The sequence below is a fragment of the Elaeis guineensis genome, chromosome 1, assembly GCF_000442705.2.
Source record: "Elaeis guineensis isolate ETL-2024a chromosome 1, EG11, whole genome shotgun sequence".
In the NCBI taxonomy this organism is placed as follows: domain Eukaryota; kingdom Viridiplantae; phylum Streptophyta; class Magnoliopsida; order Arecales; family Arecaceae; genus Elaeis; species Elaeis guineensis.
In genome coordinates, this window is record NC_025993.2 from 83,777,425 (window position 1) to 83,786,686 (window position 9,262).

The following is a 9,262-nucleotide window of genomic DNA, read 5'->3' on the forward strand; positions in this document are numbered from 1 at the left end:
AACTCTAAGGATATTATGGTCTTTGTGATCACCTATCACAAGAAGTGAAATCTATAGGCTATTCCATATAGAAATCTTTAAAAGATCTCTACTCAAGAAAGTTATTTCACATCCTTGGAGTCGATGTCTCACATCGCCTCGTTGTAGGTTCTGAGATCATCTCTATGTTTTCTATCTCCCATGAAAAATGATTTTTTTTACATTCTCTGTTAAGCATACTCAAGTACCTTTCGAGAGAAATGAAGATCCTACTATGTGTACGAGGTGGAGGAGAAATACACATCTACTGGCTTATGATTAATATATTCTTAAGGTCCCAAGGCTCTCTGCTCTTCAGAGACACTCTCTTAGAGCTTAACTTTCCTTCCGCTGCTTCATCTTAGTTAAACAGTTTTCCAAGAAGATAGTATTGAGTCACAATCACATTGTAATCCTATCGAAAAGTAATATCCCAAACTCTTTTAGGAAGAGCTTTATAGACCTATCCTCTAACATATCCACCTGCTATCCTAGACATAGGCTAAATATCCTTGAATCTCAAAATAATCAAGATTCCATTTTCACCATGTCATATCTTATATGGTGTGGTAGTAACAGGTTTAGAGAGAACCCAATTTCATAGAGATAAAGTATGTTCCTAAAGAAATATAAATAAATCAGTGAATTTCATTATGGATCAGATCATATCTCATATAGTCCCATGACTCTTCTTATCTCATTGAGCTGAGATTTACTAAGCGGGGTCTAATATGAAACAATGCCATTTTATGAGATAATTGAAAAATTTCTTTCAATGGTATTGCATCCTCGATCCGATCGAAGTACCTTCAAAAATTTTTTGATTTGTTTCTCTACTTACATCTGAATTCTTTGAACCTTTCAAAAATTTCAGATTTGTATCTCATATACAATGTAGAGACAACTCCTTGGTTAGCATATCACATGGACTACACACATCAAATGTGTACAAGGATAAGTATCTCAGTGATCTTTTTTCTTTTATCCCATAAGAGTAACTTGGTCATATTTTCTCAAAGAGATGATGCACAAACTAGATTTGACTCAACAATCAATGAACCCAAGCCCATATTTTTTTAGTTTCTTAATCATTTCTTCTCCAATATGACTTAGCTATAGGTTCCATATATACTTTAAATTTTATCTCAATTTTGGATCTCTCAGATCCAATGGCATTCACTGATTGCTCAATTAAGTTCACATATACATCAACATACAAATGATAGAGACTATTTCTAAGAATTAAATCCAAATGATGATCGCAAAGAAGAGATACCCATAGCTGCAGCAGCATCTATTGCCCTATAGCCAATTAAAGAGTTATTTCCTCAGCCCTTTACCTTCCCATCGACTCTACACTAGAGTCTGTAGCTCAACTAGGAGAAAAAAAAAATCGTAAGGACAGTATTGAGTAATTTCGATATACCTACTCTAGGTATGTCTTTGTTTCTTTAGGCTCTCTAGGTATTTACCTTTGAACTCTTTCAAAGTTCTTTTGTTATCAGCATTTTGACCAATTCAGATAAAGTGTCATGATGATCTTTTATATGATAGTTTACCATAAACTATCCATATAAACTAATCAGGGATTGCAAGATCAAATCCATAAGCAATTCCTTATGCATGGTCATGTTGAGTCTTTTAAGCTCTTTAATATCCTCGATCATTATCAAATAACAATCATAGACTGACTGTCCATCATGCATCACATGCACTGTGTGACTCTGATCACCTCACAGTACTTGTGGATGAATCAACATATCATTGGTAGTGTACATATACTCATGCATAGCACCTATCTTTATTGTCATTGTCCATCTACTCGTCAAGTATAGCTCGTTGACTATGGGTTGGATGTATTGTTAACATTAAAATAACCTGATAGAGAATATTACTTAATTTTTTAAAATTAAAAATAATTTTTAAATTTGTAAACCAGTCTATGTACTCGATTTCAGTTAATCGATTGATATCTAGGATTCAAGCTAGAGAATTGAAAGCTGACACAATGAACAACAGAGAGCAAAGATTCTAATTGGATGTTTATATTTATTTTATAATTTTATTTTAAAAACTTTTAGATGCAAAAAAAGATTCTCACTATTTTATCAGAACTCCCACACTCTCCGGATGGAGACGAAAATTTTAACGCGATAATTGGATTTTTAATGGGTGCTGCGGTCTCACCGATGCCATGCACCTCACCTAATAGTTATTGGTAACATGAATAAACACTGATGCATGGATAACTCTTTGTCCAGATGCTTTTTTAAGTATATTGCAGCCACTTGATTTTTAAATTATGTGGGCTCACCTAACAGTTATTGCCCGCACTTCTTAGTTAAGTCAGACCCACCGTTCACAAATAGGTGTAAAGTCATCATTGGGTCCTTCACCTAACAGTTATTGGGTCCAACCCCATCTTTACCCCGCAGTAACTCTTTGCTAATAGAGTGGTTGCATGTTCCCGATGCAATTGAACTACTGTGACCAGCCAAAAATAATTAATGTCGGTAGCATGCCCGCACATCTACAACAGTGGAAGACCTTGGACTTAATATTTTATGAAAAGATTTGGATTTAGATCTCATCTAATCAGTCATCACATGATTGATGTAATTGGCATAGGCTAAATCAAACCACCAAGCAATTATATTTGTGACTCAATCTTTCAAATTGGTCAGGTAAGTGAAGATTAGTGGGGGTCCTACTATTGCTTTCTTTAGACACAAATAAATTGACCAGATAAGTGAATAAAACTAATTAAATTATCACCTTTCAATTACTTATCTTAGTCATCAATTGGATAATTGATCAGAATTAATTAGCTCAAGTGAATCGGGCTCAAATCAATAAGCCAAATTAGGTCCTTAGGTTAATCGATTCTACATATGAGACTCAATCGATTTGATCAACAATAATTATATGATCATTAACTTAATTGATCTAACTTAATTCAATACTTGAGTTAGTTTAACCAATTACTTAATCGAATTAGACTCATATGTCCCAAATCAAAAATCGTAGATGTAATCCTAGTACATGACCTAATTTTTGATTTTTCTATAACTAAAATCCTCATACACAAACATAAATTTTAGATTCTAAAATCATATATCAGATCTAAATACTTTGCATGAAAGAAATATTAAAATATAAAAATAATTTTCAAGTTCTAACATACAAACATATATCACATATATGTATGTAAAATCAAATCTTAAACAAAATTTCAGATCTAAATATGATATCATATATCTCACATACTAATCATAGATCAGATTAAAGTCAAATTTATGATTTAAATATGCAATCATATATTATATATATGAATCAAAATTTAGATCATAAAAAAATTCAGATTTTATGCATGTATCTATTTTACATGAACCAAAACTCTTTCTAGATCAATTTTCAGATCTATACATGTATCAACATATCAACTATATATTCTAGAATTAAATCTAAAATTAAATTTTAGATTTAAAGATCCATCTATATATCTCATGTATTAAGAAAAAATTAATTTTAAATTTTTTTAAAAAATATGTATATTAAAATTCAGCATATGAAAATTCGTGGCTCTGATACCACTATTGGGATTTGGAGTTTGAAGTATGCATATGTATTTCAAAACTTAATTTTCTAAGTACCACAGTAGAGAATAAGATTAAAATAATTTTGATCTGAATTTTGCATGCATAAAAATATAAAACCACATAGATCTATTTCATATGCTGAAATTTAGATTGTGATCAAATCACATATTTATTTCATAATCTCTTTCTTCAAATCTGAATCTGGAAGAGACGAGGCTCTTTGTTAGCCGCACAAGTATTCGGTCTCTACAAGTATCCACTCAAGATCAGCTTGGAACAGTCCTCTATAATCTGAATTTTGAATCTCCAAAATTCAACCTGTTGAATCTGAACGAAGCCTGGATCATGATCAACACTTGATCTTTCTCCTTCATCTTCTTCTTCTCCTCTTCTCTAGAGTTTTTTCTTGTTATGTGCTACTACTAGATGCTAGAAATCAGTAAGAAAGAGACACTCAAACTCTCTTGGGCATGGAACATCTTGGGACGTGCGTCCCAAGGGAAGGGCGTGTAGAATGCCCAACAGAAGAGAAAAGGGGAGGAAGAGATGGCGTGGGGAGAGCCTTTGGATGTGAGGGACTGCTGGTTTGGATGCTCTAGAGATCTTAGGGGAGGTCCCTTTAAATAGGCATAAGAATTGAATCCTTTTTAATCTTATAATACAAGTCCTACTTGCATTAGGATTCCTATTAACTTAAGTTATCCAACTTACATTAGGAAGTCCATTAGGCACCAACAATTGGAGCCCTTGCATCCATAATTAAACACCCCAAAATACACCCAAAAAATATCCTATATGAAAATAAAAGGCTCTCTAATCAATAGACACGCCCAAATTGATCAAATCAAGGTGGTGCCCCATAATAACTATCAACGAGATTTATAAGAGACTTGCACCCTTAATTTATGTGATCCATAACTTTAGACACCCAATAATTAAAGTCTCATGAATCTTATTCATGTAGGTTATTAGCAGATAATTAAGTTAGAATTAACTTATCAAATAAGTAATCCCAACAGAAAGAAGAATTGGGTCCAACCATGTGTTAGCAAGGTTATCATGAACCCAATGGATTTCTCTAAACCTAATTGACACTTTATAAGCTCAATTGCTTATTTCAGACCTAATCTCTTTGTTGTGTGATCTCATAGGTTTAATTCTATCTGGTAGTGAGATATACAATGATCTCTATCATCATATCATGAAAACTCTTTTCAATGAGTCGGAATAATTTTACTCTAACTCAACAAGGATTGTCGATCCAGAATAACCTTAGTGAGCTCTCATAATCCACTAGTGACACCTAGCAGTATGTAGTGACAATTCAGTAGAATTGAAATAAACTTCTAGGCGTAGTTAATGTGTGATTCAGTCCCTCTATCATAAGTTTCGACTAGATGACAGGTCATGGATAAATCATCAAACCTCAAAATCGATCATATGATAGATTCAATCAGCTTAAGTCCATATGAGATTCTATGAAATTTTTTTTTCATCAATCACACTGCTATGACCATAGACTTAAGGACTCATCCTCTTAAATCTTATAGGACTACTCTCTTCTGCTAAGATCGATAGATCCCATCTTGATGCACACCCCACTCCTACAGTGGATCAACTATCGCCAACATCCATTACAAGAGCTCATTGAGATCTATGTTGATGTGTCAGTCAAACCCGGCAGTCTCACTATAAGCAGTAGTGTCAGCTCAGGTCAAAGGATCAGTCATACAACTGCAGCATCGAAAAAGTCACTAATGAGTGAGCAGACATCCATGTGACTTCTTGTGTTAGTCATGCTCAGTGCTAGTTGTTCTCTAACAACCACCTGCACTATCGCTCTAGTGTCTCTACACTGCAGACTTGAGATCCATCTGTCCAAAAGAAGTGATCCGTACATCGATCTATCCGGATCAATCACCATCCCCATGATGATCCTATGATTAGAAGCAATTTAGGAATCAACCATCAATGACATATGTCTCAAATTCTCAACTCTTTGAGAATATGTGTCATCATCTTGTTAATCCCTTGGATGATTCATGGACATATAGATATAAATGATAATATAACTGCCCAATAAGTACAAAATCATGCCCTAGAGATATGAAATGTGTCAGCCAAGATTGGCTTCTAAGGCATACATCCAACAGGAGCTCCATAGCAAAACTCTAAAAAGATTCAGTATTTTCTTTGACTTTTAAAAATATTAGGCTGTTAGATCCTATACATTGTCAACATTTCTAAATGCTTGTTGTCAATGGTCCTTAAAAGCATGCAACCTCTCCTTCCTCTGGTCTTTAGCTCTTCATCTCATGCATGTTGAAAGCTTCGGGAAATTGCTGGACAAAATAAAAGTATAAATTTTGATTGTCTTTCTGCTACAACCAACCACATCAATTCCTCCATTCCCATCCAAGCCATTTTTATGAACTATGACTGCCAGAATTTTGAATAAGTTCACGCCAAAGAGCCTGATCCCCTGAATTGGTCTGGCCTCGACATAACTATCGATAGCTCAAGGCTTTCGATTGATGAACAATTGCTTATTCGAGTTGATTGATTGCTAGAAGGTAACGACATCCTCCAGCTTTGAGGCTCTTCTCTTTCACGAATTGGCTCCACTCTTTGGTGAGCACAGCTCTTCTCTTTCACACCTTTTTATAGATGTCCTTAAAGTTCAGCAGCACATATTTGCATGTAGCATCGCTAATCTGTAGCAAAAAGTGCTTCTCAGTGCGCTGGTTCGATATCATGCGTGCCAAGAGGCCCTCCATCTCTAAGTCCTAGACATCTTTCACCACCACCTCTTGGAGGTCTGCTTCCATGACCCTCAATCCCACCAGCACCCTCAACGTCACATCCAGCAGTATGCTCCCCATGTTTTGATCCCACTCAGTGCCACCGCCACCCCCACCCCCACTTCTGGCTTCTCCTGCCCCCTTCAACGACATTGTCATCACCACCAAACTTTGTGCCTCCTGGTAGAACACCTGTAGCGGCCTCAAGCACAATACCACCCCATGTTACACCACCGTGGCCCACCCCTTTTCTTGTAACATACACCGACTTTCTTGTTGGGGTTTTCAACTTGCACATTGATTGCCAGCTCTACTGCGATGCTTCTATCCTTGGGATTGATGTCGAGGGCGGTGATGCTGAAGCACCTGACCTTGTAGGTGGGCATGACGGGATTGATGTCGATGAGGAGATGTAGAGAAAGGAAGCAATGGAGATGAAGAGGAAGAGGGTGCAGGAGTAGCAGAGCCGACTGTGGCAGCAACCTGTGGAGTGGTGGTGGCGGGGATTGTAGATGAGGAGTGGATTGTGCTGCATGTTACAGAGGGTTCTATAGGACAGCAGACAGGGGACGCTCATACTGGGTGCGTGGAGGCCTTGGAGAGGAGGCCATGGAGGGTTTAGTAGCCGTTTTGGCTTGTCAATGCTGGTCAGTGTGAGGGTCTTGATGTGCTCGCACTGCGTTTTGTTGCCCAAGCCCGTGAGGAATCAAAAGCCCAAATCGCCGCCATAGCCTGCAAGCATTTTCTCATATTGGAGGTCTTGTTGGCCCTAAAGGTGTGCTTGTTCTACCAAACCTCGTCATGGCTAGGTGTGCTTGCGCAGCATGTTGATGATCTTGGCCTGGGAGTGGGAGATGAGGAACAATAGCTCGACTGCATCATCATCATCGATCTCGAAGAAAGGCTTGAAGTTGGTGATGATGTTGTGACCTTGGAAGCATGAGATCGTGACATACGTTGTAGGTGTGAGTGGCCTTAGACTTCTTTTTTTTGAGGAGAAGGGAGTTGGAGAATAGAGTCCTAAAGACTCTTTCCTTGTTGAAGACTCTTTTGATCATTTCAGAAGATTGCTATGACATGACATGTAGATCCCATTTAGGGTTAATGGTGTGTCAAACAACATCTTAACTGAAGATTGCTATGACATGATATGTAGATCCCATTTAGGGTTAATGGTGTGTCTAACGACATGGGTTAAGATGTATGCTTAAAATAAATACAAAGAGTATAGATATAGGTTTTACAAATTATTGAATGTAATATAATTTTGATCTAATTTTAAAAAAAAATTTATAATTTATCTAAAATTAAATAGATTATAAATAGAATCAAATATTCAGATATGGATCAGATAGTTATTCATACATATCTAATCATTTTTCTAAAATATATATGAATATTAATATGAAAATTCAGATGTTCAAATTTCTGTTGATATTTGAATGGATTTGAATATGAAAATAGGTCTGGACAGATATTATTTGATCCACTTTTATCCTTTTATAATGAGAGGAGAAACAATAAAATTTATTATTATATATTATTTAGAATTATCATAATATGTGATAACATAAATAAAGCTGTTATTTTTTACTTGTATGTTTTGAAACTAACATATTGATTTTTTAATTCACTTTTTCAACTAATTTCTCTCCAAAACAGAGTTCACGGTCTGAAAAATTAATATTTTAATCCAGTAAACAGTGAATAAATCATTATTTTCCAACTATATTAATAATAAAAATTTGAAATACTACTTTTGAGGGAAATAGCAGGGTTTTAACCTTTACAACCAATAACAGTCTCGGTTGGGTTCACGTATAACGGAATAATGCCGTTGTTGAAACTTCAAACCGTTTCGGACATGGATGCAGGACTAACCCACACAATAACCGGTTTGGATTTGGTTGGAAGATTTTGTCGAGCTTCTGACACCTGGGAACTAGTTAGCGTCCTATAGCAGAAGAAAACTTGCGGTTGCGGGCTTGTCGGGAGTTTGTGGTTTTTTTCTTTTGGACCAATGGATAGAGATAACAATAAGAAACATGGGTGACAAGAATATTCTTAGATGGATTCTTATTGATTTTGAATAAATTATATTTTTAATTTTTAAATTATATCAATTTTTTTAAATGATTCTTAAACTATAAAAACTTAAGTTTTAATCTTTGAATTTTTTGAATCATTTTAATATTATTTTTTTTCCATCTCTAACGACTTTCTCACACCGAAAATCATATGTGGCAGTCACCGATGCTTACATGGCTCTGTTCATTTGAACAGATGGCACCAACGCTGACTAGAACCGATTTTTTTTTTCATTCTTCTTCTTTCTGCTCTGCCCCCCCTCTCCGGCGCCCCTCTGGCCCTCCTCTCCGGCGCCCAGGGTTTCTGCCCCACCCAACGCACCCTCGTCCGCTCCAAAGTTGGTAGGTCATGCGCTGGCGCCCTCCTGACCCAGCCCCACCCAACCCCGCCCTCGTGTGCCTCACCGTTGAAGATGGAGGCTTGAAGTGTGGCGGTGGGAACAACGGGCATGTGTGGAGTCGAGGTGGAAGCTGAGGGCGAAGGATTGGCCACCAGTGCACTCCAGGACCTCTAGATCAGCCGCTTTATTCTGTCGCTCCAAGCCTCCCATCCTGTTAAGCCTGTTGGGGGGGGGGTGCAGAACCCACCGGCGGTGATGGAGGGCGGGGCCCGGGGGGGTGATGCACAATCCACTGGTGCCGGAGGAGGGTGGCCGGAGAAATTGCAGGGGCATATGGGGCTGGGGCGGGGCTGGGGCCGGAGGTGGTGTGGCGAGGGGGGTGCCAGGGTGGTCCGGGGGTGTGCACCGGGGTGGGC